The sequence below is a fragment of the Hippocampus guttulatus genome, chromosome 13 (genome assembly GCF_054856545.1).
Source record: "Hippocampus guttulatus isolate MCC_2025c chromosome 13, RoL_Hgut_1.0, whole genome shotgun sequence".
NCBI classification, from domain to species: domain Eukaryota; kingdom Metazoa; phylum Chordata; class Actinopteri; order Syngnathiformes; family Syngnathidae; genus Hippocampus; species Hippocampus guttulatus.
In genome coordinates this window covers 17626795-17644201 of record NC_141273.1, presented here as the reverse complement: position 1 = coordinate 17644201, position 17407 = coordinate 17626795, and the positions used below count along the sequence as shown (strand labels likewise).

At 41.9% G+C, this 17407-nt stretch overlaps 1 pseudogene; it reads right to left on the bottom strand.

Moving 5' to 3' along the window:
* Positions 1-267: 267 nt before the first annotated feature.
* The window catches only part of LOC147196754 (uncharacterized), a 29189-nt pseudogene continuing 12049 nt past the window's right edge, over positions 268-17407 (bottom strand).

Genomic DNA, 17407 nt, shown 5'->3' with positions numbered 1-17407 from the left:
TTATTTTTGTTCTTAGGACTTTGTTTGTTTTGTATTTGGTTTTCTGTGTTTTTATCAGTACAATTTGCCAAGTTCACCCTGATCCTCCCTCCTGCCTGCTTTTTAGGGTCCACCACCACCACCATGCAACGTGACAGAATGACCGGACCATCAAATGGACCACGCAGGTACCAAGGACTGGTCCCTGTTCCACCCTGTACCTGGCGGAGCACGTCTGCGGCCGACACCATTTTCCGCTTCAGTGGCTGTCCGAAGTTCCTCGATACGTCAAGCCACGTCAACGGTAGGCCGAGCCCTGTCCACGTCGACGTTGAGCTGTGCCTTGTCATGAGTCTGTTTTAATCGAGTCACATTCATGTCCACGACGAGCTGGGCCACGTCCACGTCAGGCTGAGCCCCGTTCACATCCGGCTGTCCCATGTCCCCCGTCACGCCGAACTCTGTCCACGTCAGGCCAAGCCCAGCCATTTGGTGACTGCTTTGGGACTTCTGGAATCAGTCCCTTGAGGGAGGAGTACTGTCACGGTTCTGTTTGTGACCAACAGCTGGCACTGGAGGACCCCACCTGCAGAAGCAGACCTGTTGGTCGTTATGTAATTAGTTGTTTAAAAGGACTCGCGGCATGACCATCCAGTGTCGGGTCATCGTTTGGTGCTGTCATCACGGACGGCAAGTTCATCTTTAAGGGAAGAGTTCAAACCGCGGCGAAATAGACCGCATAGGTGCCGGTCACCGTAACTGCTTTGGGCGGCCAAAATACGAAACGAAATAGAATAGTCGGCAACAGATTGCATTCCTTGACTGTCGTCTAACAACTCTCTCTTCCCCGAACCAGGTGGTGGAACACCCGACGAAACTCGGCAACGAAATCAGGGAAGGAAGAACGGAGCCCGGGTTTTGCGTCGCTCACTGCCAGTGCCCATGAGGCTGCCAGTCAACAGACTCATAACAAATGCCACCTTGGAACTATCATTGACATAGGTGGATGGCTGTTGGTCAAACACCAGCGAGCACTGGTGAAGGAATTGCCCACACAGTCCAGGTTCGCCACCATAATGGCAGATTTGGTTTCCGATCCACGATCGGGGGGAATAGTACTCCCGTGGTAGACTTTTGAGTTCCCGAGGTTGGCGTTCCCCGTGGAGCCTATCCCAGAGTGATGAATGGTGACAGGCCTCACCCTGGACTGGTTCATCGAGACATTCATACTCACACAATGGGAAATTTTGAGACTTCAACTAACCGAGCGTGCTTGTTTGAGGTCTGAGCCAAGAACCCAGAACCCTTGAGGCAAATGTACACGTGCCACTGTGCTGCCCACAAGAAAATATGACAAATATTAAAGACGAAAATGTTGGCAACATTTAGTTTAATAAAAGGACAGCCAGCCAAGGAAACAAAACAAAAAGGCAGGGCAGACAATTACAAGACAAGGAAGCAAAAGAAGATAATCAGTGCACAAAGAGTGTGGTTGCATTATCGTAGCTCTGAAAAATAGTTTCGTAGAAAGCATTGTCTGGCTTGCATGTTTTTTTCTTTTCCTGCATGTCCAAAATCAAAACAATGAAACATATTTTTTGGGATGAAGTGAGAATAGTCATTGAAAGACCTCCTTCAGTAGAAATACTTTGTCTTTTATCCATCCATCCATTTTCCGGTCCGCTTTGTCCTGACAAGGATCACGAGAGGTGCTGGAACCTATCCCAGCCGTTTTCGGGCAGTAGGCGGGTGACACCCTGAACCGGTTGCAGGGCACACAGAGACGAACAACCATCCGCGCTCACACTCGCACCTAGAAACAATTTTGAGTGTTCAATCAGCCTGCCACGCATGTTTTTGAAATGTGTGAGGAAACCGGAGTACCCAGAGAAAACCCACGCAGGCATGGGGAGAACATGCAAACTCCACACAGGAAGGCCGGAGCTGGGATCAAACCCCCGACCTCTGCACTGTGAGGTCGACACGCTAACCACTCTTCCACTGAGGCCACCCCCCTTGTCTTTTATTTAATTGTGAAAATAAAATGCTACCAGACTAACGGTAATCTTATAAAAACTCTAGTGATTCCAATTCTGCACTGAATTTTAACCAGACAGAGCATTGAGTTAACACGGTCAACTGGTTAGCGCGTCGGCCTCACAGTGCAGAGGTGCAGGGTTCGATTCCGGCTCCGGCCTTCCTGTGTGTTGTTTGCATGTTCTCTATGTGTCTGTGTGGGTTTTATCCGGATGCTCCGATTTCCTCCCACATTCCAAAAACATGCATGGCACACTAAATTGGACACTCTAAATCACAGGTGTCAAAGTCAAGGCCAGATCTGTCCCGCCACATCATTTTATGTGGCCTGTGAAAGCAAATCAATCATTGAACGCTGGCGCGTTTTGGCTGCCGCTGCTCAACCCGTATTATTTTGTGTTTTTGTAAAGTGTCCTTGGGTGTCTTGAAAGGCGCTTATAAATAAAATGTATTATTATTATTATTATTATATCAACTTCCATCATGCTTGCTAAAGTCTGAACTCAAATATTTAGTTGTAGACAATCCAAGACACCTGGGGGCCTAGTTTATCGAGCGTGAAAGCGTGCATATGAACGTTCCCAACCAAAGTATGTTATATATCAAGTTAGATTTGTGCGTGAGTACGTACGTCAATTTAGGCACAACTCTGACAACGCGCACCTTGTGGGAGAACAGTAACACTACGGTTGGAACGGCTACACAGACGTCATCAACAAGTCGAAATGAAATAAGGGGTTTGCAAACGGAGTTGGAGCCATAGACTGAATGCAGCCACATTTATTGAAAGCATCATCGGCTAATGAGTTCATGTCCAACTGTTGTTGTTTTGATTTTCAATTTTATTTGTACCACTTGCCTTAATTATTCCACCCAGTATTTCTTTGTTTCAATGTTTCTCACAAAGAGTGGTTGCTGGTCATACTTTGGTTCAGCCACTTGACCGTAAATTTCCCAACTCCCTTACCGCTGGTCAGGTGTTATTTATGAATTCCAGGTACTCAGTGATCCGGTTAACACTAAAGCTTAACACAAGTATTTTAACTCGTCTGCTGTCATAACAGTGAAGAAGACGGGTATTGATCCTGACACGTTTTCAGAGTACGGAACGAAAGAGGTTGTCGTTTGATCAGCGATGTCTGATAGAGGGGATTTTAATGGTGTGCTACTCGACAAGGTACTAAAGCTAAGCTTTACGAATTCTTTCACAACCCCTTTACCCTCATCGAGCAGTTTCAACAGAAATAATGTTTGTCTTAACAGATATAGACTAGGAAGAAAAAAAATGCAGTCGTATCTCTACTTACGAAATTAATTGGTTCTGCAAGAAATTTCTTAACGAGAACATTTTGTAAGTAGAGATGCGTTTTCAATGTAAATGCCCTAATCCGTTCCAAGCCCTCCCAAAATTCAGACATAAATGTTTCCTAAAGTATAAAAATGCATCAACATATGTCGCAAATACATGTTACAATTACATTATTGCACAATAAATGAGAGTTGAGCATAATGTAAAAAAAACAAAGAATAAAGAATAAAAGTGATGGTCATTTCACTTTTAACTGCGTCCTCATCATTTTTAGCCCTCTTTAGTTCATGTTCTCTCTCAGAAGTGGTTTTTGCCTAGCGGTTTGTAAAGAACTAATTCAAGGACGTTTGCTTTTGACGGCTTTTAACAATCCTTCGAAAATGTCCAAGGCACACATCAGCAGAGTGAGCGATCACCCAGCCGGTGAACACTTTTTCTGGGTGATTCACATTTACCGAAAACTATCGGAACGCCTCATGGCCCAAGAGGCAAATGACTAGGACGCTGCATCGACACATCTCCATCTATCTACACACATAGACTCGTACCTTAGAGGTCCCTCTTTGCCAATGGGGTGCCAGAATGATGTTCGGTTATAGCCAATGGCAGAGGAGCTATTAGTAGGTTGCGTTCAGGAAACTCGGAGCTGCGAGTAGCTGCCTATACTGTATTCTTACCTTCCGTATCTTGAAATTTCTTTTGTAACAAGAGGTAATATTTTCCTGTTGAGGTGTTTCTTAACTTCAAAATTTCGTATGAAGAGACGTTCGTAAGTCGAGTTACCACTGTACATTGAAATGAATTATTCATGCAATATTTGGTGCCTTCCAAACCTTTCTCTTATTGAATTTGGAAGCCATTACAGTATTAAATTGTCAGTAAATGTCAGTGAGAACCGAGAGGCATGCTACCTCTGACAATCCCACTCCATCAAGGTCAAATGTAATACGTTATAAAGTATACTGTATATCTGAAAAGTATATTTATTTGCTTCCTGCTGTAATCTCACCATGACGCATTTGGTGGTGGGATCCATAGCGCATACCTCAGGGCCTTGTCTAAACAGGAAAGAAGTTGGAAGCAGTTCTTTGTAGTGGATAACTTGGTTGGGCAGTTGGCCAAGCCTTCTTGGTGTTACAGCTCTGCAGTGAGCAAGGAGGAGGAGGAGGAGGATGGCGGGGGTAGTTGGACTGCTGAGATTTGGCTTGCAGATACTAGAAGCCGGATTTGATGACAGGCGGCCTCTGTGGATATGTTTCAAACCACCCTCGCAAGGAAAACAATCGCAATGGCTGATATGTGTTTTTTTTTGGATATTTATCGACTGTAAGAGCCAACCAACAACAATACACATGCAATCGCTATCTATAGCAAGAAAAGAAAGGGCTTAAGTTTCGTTTGAGTCATCTTAGTAAATCCATTTGTGCAGTAGATTCCTGCAGGATCTATATATATATATATATATATATATATATACTGTATATATATATATATATATATACTGTATATATATAAACAATCACAGATAACATTCCCTTCAAGGAAATGCAACAGACCTGTTTTACGTCTTCGCTCTGTGTCTTGCAGAGGAAGACACTTAGTGAATGAACATCCGGCGGTTTCTTTCTCATAAAACCTTTGTGTTTTGACAAGAAATTCTTTCAGTGAGCCACTGTTTGAAATGTGGGACTGTGCACTGAATGCATGAAGCCCTTTGCTACTGACACACGGGATTAGGAAGTTTATCTCACCCCGCATTTTTTTGTTGCTGTCTTGAGTCGCAGTTTGCTGTTTGATCTCAACTAATTCAAATCTTCCAATTTTAAGAAATGAGTGGGAATAACCTTTAGAGTTGGAATCTCTGGCACCAGGCAGACTCGATACATTCGGTATCTAGATACACCGATTGTGTTTCAATTTAAAAGCCCTATCTTAAAGAGCAGAATGGTTTGATATGTTTCGGTTCAGTAAAGTAGTGGTAGTAGTCGTAATTTGCTTTGATACAGTGTCAAAACCGTGTCATAATTAACATTGGCACATGCGTAGACATTTTTGGGGGCAAACATTCAAACTAAAATATGGCACCAAAATTATTCCTGCTATTTAGAATTTTTATTTTAATTTTATATACATATTTAACTAGTGTATTTTTTTCCATTCATATCGTGAACATAGTCAATAAAACAACTACTGTATTAAGAAAGTGGGCGAAGGGAAGCAAGAGTGGATACAAACAAGTCTCCACTCTGGATCAAATTGCAGATTTTTGTCGTCTCCCAAAAACGAGGCAAAGACAAGACAAATCATTAAAAAAAAAGCCTTTTAATTAATCTGTAACCGAGACAACTCAATTGAAAAAAAATGACAGGGGAATTTCCAATTCTGAAATTCACAAGCGCACACACCAGCAACTTTTTTCATCAGGGCAAAAAGGGCAGACGCTTCAGCTGATTTAGGCTCAATCTGTTCTTGTGCCTGATATTTGTCGATGTAGATGTTAATCATAAAGAACACAGTTCTACAAAAAGACATTCAAGTATTTTCAGACATGGACACTACTGAATTATTTTCAAAGATGTTTCTTTCATTTTATTTTACAGAAAATATTTTGCAGGTAAAGTCCGCAAGCTAGAGATTCGCATACTATGCTCACTGTCGTGCGATGATGAGGGCTAGGAAATGCGGAGTCGGATTCATTCGAAACACTGCTCGCTTTTTTTTCCTTTTTTCAAAAGAAAACACTTTTTCATCGCTCCTCGACCCGATGACATATTACATAACAAAGGTGAAGGAAAGTTGCCTTTCTGAGAAAGGGCCTTAGACTTCAAATAGAGGAAAAGAAAAACTACATATCAATCAGCATCGTTGCTTTATCGCGTTGTAAAAAATGAACACCAAAATATATATCGATTTTTTTAACAACAATGATTAATTTAGAATTGTAATCATCAATCAAAACGAAGAAAAACGACTGCGTGTTTTCAAGTTCCTGAGTAGCAAGCGTGTAGCGTATGAGATTCTGTGTCCTTTTAGCTGTTTAATGACACCCCAATTGGGAGTTTTCTGTACAACTAAACACATGGAGGCGGGAGGTGGGGGGCACATATTGTGACGTGATGCCATGATTAAGAGGTGGATTAGATCACTAAATACCTACTGAAGGCTCAGGTCAAAAACTCACCTCTTGGATCTTGCCACTGATCATGCTGAAGCCGATCCCTGTTTGAAGTCATGAAGGCTTCTCAAGGACTTTGATGTGGTGGTTGATCATGCTCTGTATTATTGAGATTCGGGACTTGTAACCTTTGTGGTCTCATTTTGTTGAATTCAAACTTTGTGGGCACTTTGTGTTTGAAGGTCAGCTGGTTTCAATCGGCATTCGTGTACAGTGGTGTAGAATGATGGTGTCCATGCACCGTGTTTATGCTAAAAGGATATTTCACGCGGATGTACCTGTCTTTATGCACCCTCTCACAGGGCAGATGAAAGTTGGACATTGTGCCAGTTGTTTATGTATGCTGTACACCACAGAATTTGCATGTTGGTGTGTCTCTGCTTACATTTTGTTAGGCAAATGAAGTCCTTGTGGTTTTGGAAACCAAACTTAATTACTGATGAGTATGCCAACGTTTACTCAAACGCGCTACGTCTTTGGTCGTGTTCAACATTTCTCTGTGTACAGGGGGCGTGGCACGACAGGCAACATCAGGAAGGAAGCGCAGCACCTGCATTCTGTGTTTCTCACTGAACAGAGTAGTACTGGTCCGGTCTCGACCGGTCTTGACCAAAATCCCAGAGTCCGCCTTGTCTGAGAGTGAGATGAGTAAAAATGCCATCGATTTTGAGACTAAACCGGGATCCTTCAAAAGTGGTCTCGAACCCGGTCTTCAGAACATGAGACCGATCTGGAGAACTACAACACTAAGCCCTGCTACAACTTCAGAGAACAGTGAACCCTTTTCAACATTTTGAGTCCCATGGCCGTGACCTGTCCATGCATTTTTGGGCAGACCAACAATGACATTGAAATATGCTGTTTTTCTAAAACTAAGCAACTGTCATGATTCGGTTTAGGGACCAACAGGTGGCACTGTAGGGCTCCCCCGGCAGCTGCACACCTGTTGGTCATTTGGTATTTAGTTGTTTAAAAGGACTCCCAGCCCGAACATTCAGTGTCGGGTCATTGTTGCTCTTGCTACTGTCATGTGTGTTGCTTTTTGCTACTGTCATGTGTTTTGCTCTTAGTTTCTGTCATGTTTAGTTCATTGTTATGTTTTAGCTTTAGTCATGGTTTTTGTTTGATACTTTGGACTTCGTTTGTTTTGGATTTAGTTTTCTTTGTTTTAAATACAATTCTTCAAATACACCCTGCTCCTCCCTCCTGCCTGCTTTTTGGGGTCCACCACCACCTCGCAATGTGACAGAATGACCCGACCACCTGGACCCCGCAGGTACTAAGGACTGGTCCCTGTTCCACCATGTGCCTGGCGGAGCGCGTCTGCGGCCGACACCCCTTTCCCCTTTCAGGCAGCGCTGGGGATGCGGCTGTCCTGTTTTCGTCTCGTCAAGCCGCGTCTACGGTGGGCCGAGCCCCGTCCGCGTCGACGTTGAGCCGAGGCTCGTCACGTGTCTGTTGGAGCAGAGTCACATTCACGTTGACGACGAGCCGTGCCACGTCCACGCCCACGTCAGGCCGAGCCCCTGTTCACGTCCGGCTGTTCCATGTCCCCCGTTACGTCGAGCTCCGTCCACGTCAGGCCACGCCCAGCCAAAAGGATTGCCGTCGCTTTTGTTCCTGTTCATTGGCGAGGTGAAGGTCACCGTCGCTTATTGTTATTGTATTTCGGCGAGGCGAAGGTCGCCATCGCTTTTGTTCTTGTTCTGCGGCGAGGCAAGGGTTGCCGTCGCTTTTAATTCCTGTTCCCCGGCGAGGCAACACTTTGGGACGTCTGGGATCCGTCCCTTGAGGGAGGGGTACTGTCATGATTCGGTTTAGGGACCAACAGGTGGCACTGTAGGGCTCCCCCGGCAGCTGCACACCTGTTGGTCATTTGGTAATTAGTTGTTTAAAAGGACTCCCAGCCCGAACATTCAGTGTCGGGTCATTGTTGCTTTTTGCTACTGTCATGTGTTTTGCTCTTAGTTTCTGTCATGTTTAGTTCATTATGTTTTAGCTTTAGTCATGGTTTTTGTTTGATACTTTGGACTTCGTTTGTTTTGGATTTAGTTTTCTTTGTTTTAAATACAATTCTTCAAATACACCCTGCTCCTCCCTCCTGCCTGCTTTTTGGGGTCCACCACCACCTCGCAATGTGACAGCAACGAGTGTACTGTAGAACAAGCAAAGATCAATGTTATACCTGTTCATCTATATATATATATATATATAGAGAGAGAGAGAAAGTATTCCCACCTACGGACCTGTGTCTCTTTCTCTGGGAAAAAAAACATATGCATTGAATTTTAAAAACTATATCAAACCAGATTGAAATTAAGTGTCGCAAAAGGCAATGATACAGAAATGCATATTATTTGGTGACACCCACCCATCCCCCATTATCAGGGAGAAATAAAGAAGTAAATTAATTAAAGACTACAGTGATAGCGGGGCATGTCCAGCATTATCTTACTGCAGAGGGACTAGCTTTGATGAAGCGCAGAAACCGCTATGGATACTTTCTTAGAACTGGACATGCTTAATACACATTATCGCTCACATTTATCACGGCAAAGGTCGTTTAATGGGGACCCAAATTGCTCCCAGAAGAAACGATGTGTTGCAGGAAGTTGGAGGTGTTTAAAAGCAAGCATGATAAAAGTCTGCCATTTTAGCCATGCCATAATGACAGCTTGTCAAAAAAGGTAAATGAAAACATGCAGGCAGTCTTGTCTTAATTTCTATCTTTCATTTTCGGGTCTTGGAGAGGTTTTTTTCCCTTCTTCTATTGTGTGTGTGTGTGTGTGTGTGTGCGCGCGCGCGCATGCGTGCGCGTTTGACAGTGTTACTAGTGTAAGGACGCGAGGCAGTTGCTCTCCAGAAAGCGCAGCGTCTGAGTTAGCACAAACCAGTGGAGAGAAGTGTCATCACGGGAAAGAAAATTGCATGAATGTGTGCAGTTTGCTATGACGCGCGCACACGCACACACAAACACTTCTGTATCGTTTTTAAAACAATACAAGAGTCCCGATGGAGTGTTGCTTCGTCGTATGACGCTGTGACCACCATTTCCATCATGTCTGGGATTTGTATTTGTATTTTTCAAAATGCAGCACTTCTGTGGTGAACACCCATTACTGTACCATAGTGACGTCATCTTAAAAAAAGTTGACAGAAATAATTCTGCTATTGATGTTTGTTGCTATGGTTAAATTGTGGCAGGAAAGTCAAATACTGTTATGTTGTTAAATATTTGATTCAAGTTTTTATTATTGTGTGACTTTGTTGCCATGGTGATACTGTAATAATAAGCCACGGTAATGGTAGAAAATGTAAAACTCAGACTTGGAACAAATAAAGGAAGATTTTTCTCACGTTGCAAACCACATCAAAATTAGCATCACCGTGAATATGACACTTGTAGTTGCAACTGTGTGTTGAAAAAACATGGTAGTCCTTGAAAGCTTGCCAGTGTCACTGACATGAATACACACCCTTCGTTACATCACATTCTGACTTTGGCACAACATAACTGATGGAATTGGAGTCATCATTTCGCGCTAAATTGCAGATGTCACATTTACCCAGGATTCCGTTTCGTCTTTACGTTGGACCAGAGGGTGCCGCAATGATTCAAATCCATTGTGAACCAAAGGAAAAAAATTAGGTCGTCTTCCAATATGCTGCGCCCGGATATGGCATGGCTTCAGGTGGTCGAGTTGTTGTCTCCCATTTTGAAGCTTGTGAGTTTGAACCTCAGTGAGTATGAGCACATCCGCATTTCTTTGGGCAAGACCCTGATGCTGCATCATCAATAGTACAAAAGTGCTCGGAGTACCTTTAAGGTCAAAAAACACTATACAGTGGTACCTCACTTACGAAATTAATATGTTCTGGAAGAAATTTCTTAACTAGGTAATTTTGTAAATAGAGACGTGTTTTCCATGTAAATGCACTAATCCGTTCCAAGCCCCCCAAAACTCAGGCAAAAATAGTTTCCTGAAGCATAAAAATGCATCAAAATGTTACGACTCGGACAAGCCGAGTTTAGTTTGGATCCTAAAGCGTAGACATGAACAAGGTCTCCGTAGAAAAAAAGATGGTTTAATGCAAACATCGCACCGATAAAGAGGGAACATAAAGCGCTGGTCAAAACAAGGACCAGAGGGCACATAAAACGAATAACAAAAAGCGCTTGCACAAAAGGCAAGGGAGAAAAATAAAGACCGCGAATACAAACTAAAAACAATGTATCAAAAATACACGCAAGAAAGCCCAATCACAAAACAAAATCCGTACTTACTAAACCATGGGTACCGAGAGTACAAAAAGCGAAACACGAGGTCTAAAGCCAAATAGTCTATGAGCAGAGAAACAGCAATGCAATAAACAATACTCCGACAAATACAGTCTACTAATCATTGATTGGCAGCAGGTGTGCACAAAAGTCCGCTCATGCCACCTGCTGGCTTGACCGAAAACAGAACCGTGACACAAAATATGTAACAAATACATGTTACAATTAGATTATTGCGCAATAAATGAGAGTGGTGCATAATGAAAATAACAAAGAACAGAGTGAAAAATAAAAATGATGGCCATTTAACTTTTAACTGCGTCCTCCTCGTTTTTGTTTGTTTTTTGTTTGTTTTTTGCCCTCTTTAGTCCATTTTTCTCTCAGATGTGATTTTTGCCTGGCGTTTTGTAAAGAACTGATACAAGGACGTATGCTTTTGTTAGCTTTTAACAATCCTTTGAAAATGTCCAAGGCAAAAATCAGCATAGAGCACTTTTTCTGGGTGATTCGCATTTACGGAAAATCATTGGAACATCTCATGGCCCGAGAGGCGAATCACAAGACGCTGCATCACACATATCTATTTATCTACACGCAAATACACATACGGTAGAAGTCCCTCTTAGCCAATGGGATGCCAAGATGATGCTCGGTTATAGCCAATGGCAGAGCAGTTGAAAGTATGTTGCGTTCATGAAAATCTGAGTTGCGACTAGCTGCCCAGACTGTATTTTTACCTTTCATATCTTGAAATTTATTTTCTAACAAGAGGCAATATTTTCCTGTTAAGGCGTTTTATAACTTGAAAATTTCGTTTAAAGAGACGTTCCTAAGTAGAGGGAACACTGTCGAAGTCAAAGATAATTTGCCATTCACCATAACACACTGTCATGTTCCTGTTCTTAGATTTACCAGCAGGTGGCAGACTGAGCGAATTTACAGTGTGCACACCTGCTGCCAATTCTGTAATTAGGGAACTCTGTATTTAAGGACCAAAAAACTTTCTACTGGTTGTCGGAGAATTGTTTGACATTGCTGCTGCTTTTGTTCAAGTGACCATTTTTCTTTACTTCTAGCTCTCGTCGTGTTTACTCTTGTTCTCGGGTTTCTATGTTTTGTAAGTATAGTTTTTGTTTTTGTTATTTTGGTCATTGCTTATGTGAATTGGGTTCTTTGCATTTCGTTTTGTAGACTCTGGTTCATTTTTTCCTTGGCTTTTCTGCAAGCGCTTTTGGTTATCGTATCGTTTGTCTTTTCCTGGTCCTTATTTGACTAGTGCTTTATGTGTCTACTTTGTCGGTGCGTTTTGGTATTAAATATTTTTGTTACGGAGTTTTGTCTGGCGTCTACTATTCTGAGATCAAAAATATTATTCGGTTTGTTCGAACCGTGACACACACTGATCCACCAAAAATTCAGATCACAGCCTCAACCCTTGTGCGCTCTGGTTTTTGGTTGGTGTGAATGAATCTAATTTAAAACATACAGAGATCATAAAATATCTGCAATTATTTTTATGTATTTAATTGAGAAATTTGAATACGTCGAAAGGAATTGATTTACGTTATTGGTTTACATTCTGCTCTGCCATTGGCTTGCAACTACTCCAGGGTAGTCGTATTTTGCACAGTGATCTGGAACAGGCCCACGGCCCGATTGAGGGACAAGCACCATAAAAAAAACAACAACTTTTGAATCAGGGAGGGATGGCTTTCATCCACATTCCACTCCCCTGTATTTTGCCCTAAAACAGAGGCAAACAGTTCCCAGATTGTTTGAAGTAGGAATGCAAAGCTTGTCATCATTTGAAAAAGTAATCATTTTTGCGAAATCAAAATATCCTTAATAAAAGGCACAGTTGCAAACAGTTTTAAATACCTAGTGTCTCGTATTGTATACTAGAACCCAAATGCCATTTACAAATTACACATTGAGATTCTCCTGAGAAAGGTGTTACTCACATTGCCCCGATGTCAAACTGCAGCTTTTGAAGAAAGATCAAAGTGACCGATTTTTCTTTGGAGAGATGTTGACTTTCCGCCACTGAAACGCAAACATGAAATAAGTGAAAATGGGTGTGCGCTACGTTTTGCTGTCGCTTCCCATTAACATGGCCCGGTGACTCAACTGGGAATAAATCTTCCCGAGAGTAACACAGAAAAGGGGTTTCGCAAACGGGGTTAGCGAGGTTAGCACATCAAGGATTTGAGGGTGTGTGTCATGCCCTTCAGAAAACCATATATCACAAATGACAGATGCTGGAAAGGGCTTTCAGATGTGGGGCAGTCCTCGGCCAATTTGGGAATGCCGTTGCCTTTGTGTTTGTCCCGCTTTGCTTGTGTCCACGTCTCTCTTTCATCCCAAGTGGCACAGAGTACAACAAACACATCAATGGAAGCGTGTTCATAGTATTACCCTCGAGACTGTTATTTCAGAAAACAAATAATGACTCGGCTCACAAATAGCATCTCTTTTTGTGGACATTATTCTACTGAATAGTGGGGACGCTTTGGGCTGAAATCGTGTCAATACTTTATGTCGGTAGGTTGGAAAATAAACAGGGCAGCTTGCACCCACATTGATTGAACTTTGCAGAACCACTTTTTAAGGTTTCAAGAAAACTACTTGTGATCATTTTGTTTTGGAGAATGTGGCCATGGAGTTAATAATTTTTTTGACAAAAAATGTTAGTACTGGTTCCTAAGGGAAGACAACGTAAAAGGGACGTGTAAAATAGGTAAAAGACAAAAACAACAATAGAAGAAAGCAATGTGACATTTATTTGTCCTGAAAAATAAACAACATGCACCAGTAAGCAAGTGAGATCCATCCATCCATCCATTTTCCGATCCGCTTATCCTCACAAGGATCGGGGGGGGGGGGGGGTAGCTAGAGCCTATCCCAGCCGTCTTCAGGCAGCAGGCGGTGGACACCCTGAACCGGTTGCCAGCCAATCGCAGGGCACACAGAGATGAACAACCATCCACGCTCACACTCACACCTAGGGACAATTTAGAGCAGGGGTGTCAAATTCATTTCACATTGTGGGCCACATACGGCCTTGGTAGATATCAAGTGGGCGGGACCATTAAAATTATACCATACTGTGCTATAAATAGCCAAAATATTTGTCTTTCCGTTGTTTTGGTATAAAGAAGCATAAGAAGACTCGGAAAATATTGAAATTTAACAGACATATCTTTTAAAAAACAATTGACAAAATGACTCTCTGTTTCAAGTGGCTGTCTAAGTCTGCTGATCGGTCAGAAATCCTGTCTGCTAGAGTATACATACAAGTTCAGCCGCCTTCGTCATGCATCATTTAACCACCCACCTCACAGCCTCTTCGACATGCTGCCGTCGGGGAGGAGGCTGCGATGTCTCTCTGCTAAATCCACCAGGCTCAAGAACAGTTTATTCCACCAGGCGGTCAGGAGACTAAACTCCCTCCATGTTCTGCCCTCACCGCCCCCCCCCCCCCCCGTGTCCCCCTGCCTCCTGCCACAATCGGTGTCCCGCATCCGATTATTGCACTTAAAACAAGTAACTACGAATATACAATAATCACAAGTGCCCTTGGTTGTCTGTTGTTGCCGTTTGTTTATTCTTATTTAACGTATTTATATATTTATGTCTTATGGAATTTTAACATAAATTTTTAACTGTGTGTGTTCAATGCACTACATGTTTGCACTGTGGTTGAGAGAGGAAAGTAATTTCATGTGTGCTGTATGTTACACATAGAGCATATTTGACAATCAAAGCTGACTTGACTTAACAAAGACACCGTCAGAATACGGCTTTGATGCTAATGCTATTTCGCTAGCAATTAGGGAGCTGGCTTTTACTGCTGTGTTGGGTCTTTCTCAGTGACAGACTGAGACTGCTGTTGTCTTCTTATCTGATCAAAGCAATGTTGTCCTCTACTCTGATCAAAACAGTGTGTCCCCTAGCGGATACTCCGTGAATTGCACCTTATTAAAATATTCATTCCGTGTCTTTTATGCATTTTTCATTTTTAAATTATCCTGCGGGCCTGATCAAACCTACTTGGGGGCTGGTTCCGGCCCGTGGGCCGTATGTTTGACACCACTGATTTTGAGTGTTCAATCAGCCTGCCATCCATGTTTTGAAATGTGAAAGGAAACCGGAGTACCATAAGAAAACTCACGCAGTTCCCCAGTCAGGTTAGAAATTTTAAACTTTGTCTTCTTTGCGATGTGATGTTATATCATCTGTGTTTCTGGCTAGTCTGGATACTGCCTAATTTTTTTGTATCGAGTGCTGTAGCACAATGATCCCCAATTTTTTGGGGTGATGGACCAGTTGAGACAAGTACATGCTGTTCATAGACCGGCATTTTTTTTTCATTGCTTTTACCTTGTCAGTTTTAAAGCACTGGTACTGACAACGGAAATAATTATAGAGTAATCGAACATTTTATTCTTATATACATATTTTTTTCATGAATTTCAAACAGTGTTATTCTATTGTGCAACAAATGCAGAATAATATAAAATGACACAGTGAACTACTAAGAAATGAACCAATCAGGAATAATAGCAAAAACTTACAATGTTAATTTTTAAGTTATGATCCTACATAAGGTGTTAGCATTACTGCTTCTTGCAAACGTGACTGATCAAAAGGTGCCACGTTTGATTGCTGCTTTCATCCGGTAGTTAGTTCTGAGCGACTAAACTGCTAACGTTTATGTGGACAGGCTGTGCAAACTCTGCTCGCATTTTCATGCTTTCCACTTGATTGCTTGGGTGCCACTTGTTCAAATGATTCAACGGGTTTCTTGGATTAACTTGTTTTTGACAACATAACATGCACAACACAACAGCTTCCAACTTCATGGCACTGTGAAGATACCGCCAGCAGAGGAACTTCTCTTATCAAAGTAGCTTCATCTTAGGAAGTCATGACTGCCCATCAGCTAAGCGTTCAGCTGCACATTTCATCAATGTCTTCATATTACTTTCCATGTACTGCTTCGTCTTTCTTTTATTGGCGGATTCTGTTTATTTCAACGTGCGAACCAATGTTAGAAAGAGTACTCCAATTGGCTGGAGTCGTGCAAATGTCCTCTGATGGGGTAAATGTGCTCGCAGGTCTGTCCCTGTGTGGCCCGATACCGGTCCGCGGAACCGATAGTGTAGCCCATTCATAAAGGGGAGGATTCGCACAAGGCACCGCCATGTCTTGTGACCCCACAAATAAGTATAGATGTGCGTGTGTGTGTGTGTGTGTGTGTGTGTTCCTGACAGAATTTTAATAGCATGAAAATTCTGATAAATAATTCTGGAAGTGAATTTCTTTAGGTTGGCAGCGCGATATCTCAAAATGTAGTAATGAAGAGGAGACTTGCTCTTTCGTATTTGTTCATGAAAAAGCAGGGCACTCGTCTTTGCAGTGTGTTTCTCTCTGATCTCAACACTTGCGTTGTCACTGTCATGACACCATTACCAAGTTTGCATTTCGGAGTGAACTGTGAACAACGTGGTTTAGTGCATACCTAGAGAGCCTTTTTCACATGGCATGCTCAAAGCTGCGTGAGGTGCATCACACTTAACGTAGTAAGCATGTCCATTTTTTTTTTCATTATCAAGCTTGGAATATATGCAATCGGAATATCTTAATGGCTAAACATTGTCAAGCTTTAAAATGTGATGTTCTACTGTCTTTATGATATGTATTGATTGATTTGATCGTGGGAGGTTGGTTGATCGAAAGGTAGATCGTCGGTCCAAAAAGTTTGGGTACCCCTGCTCCACACCATGCTCTCATATCAAACGCATAATTAGGGCAGAAGATGTCAAAAATATTAGCATGGGCCGCAGTATAATTTGTAAAAGAATACAAAAATACATACAAATCTGCAAACTGTTCAATTATACAACATAATCATTACTCTAAAATCGTATTATATTTATTTATTGCATCAACCATGTAGTCCTATAAATTAAATGTGATCTTATTTTTCCTTCGCATGGAATATATTTTGCTACAACAGAAGTGCATCCATTTTTCTGAACCGCTCTTCCTCACCCATCATGATACAGATTTTAAAATGTTGTTTTCATTCTTAAAAAAAATCCATATCTGGATTACCAGCCAATGGGCAACATAAAGAAATGCAACATTACCATTTATATAATGATTAGTCATCATGAATTACTGAACTAAGATCACTAAAATCAAGGCATTGTCTAGAACAAATTAATATTCATGTTTCAAACCCTTCCAGACACTAGAAAATGTTACCAATTAAAACTAGGGCACCTGCCTGGCATGATGCACTTTATTCTTATATATTTATATTATATATTATTATTACAGTATGAGTAATTTAGTTTATTGTTCCCATTTGTACTCTATCGTTAAATATTGTGGGTGTCTAATGCAAGTTTGTTGCCAAACATCAATTTGCCCACTTTGATCCTTTTAATGTTTAATTTACGAAAACGAGTTGTACCAGAGTGGTAAAAAGTTCAAAATGTGAAATGCATTTGCTTTAAACTATGTTGGCAGTAACTATGCACTCACCAGCCTCAAGCTTTGTGGCCATTTAGTAAATATTGCACCATCAAAACCTTAAGTACATCATTCCGTTTATTTGCCC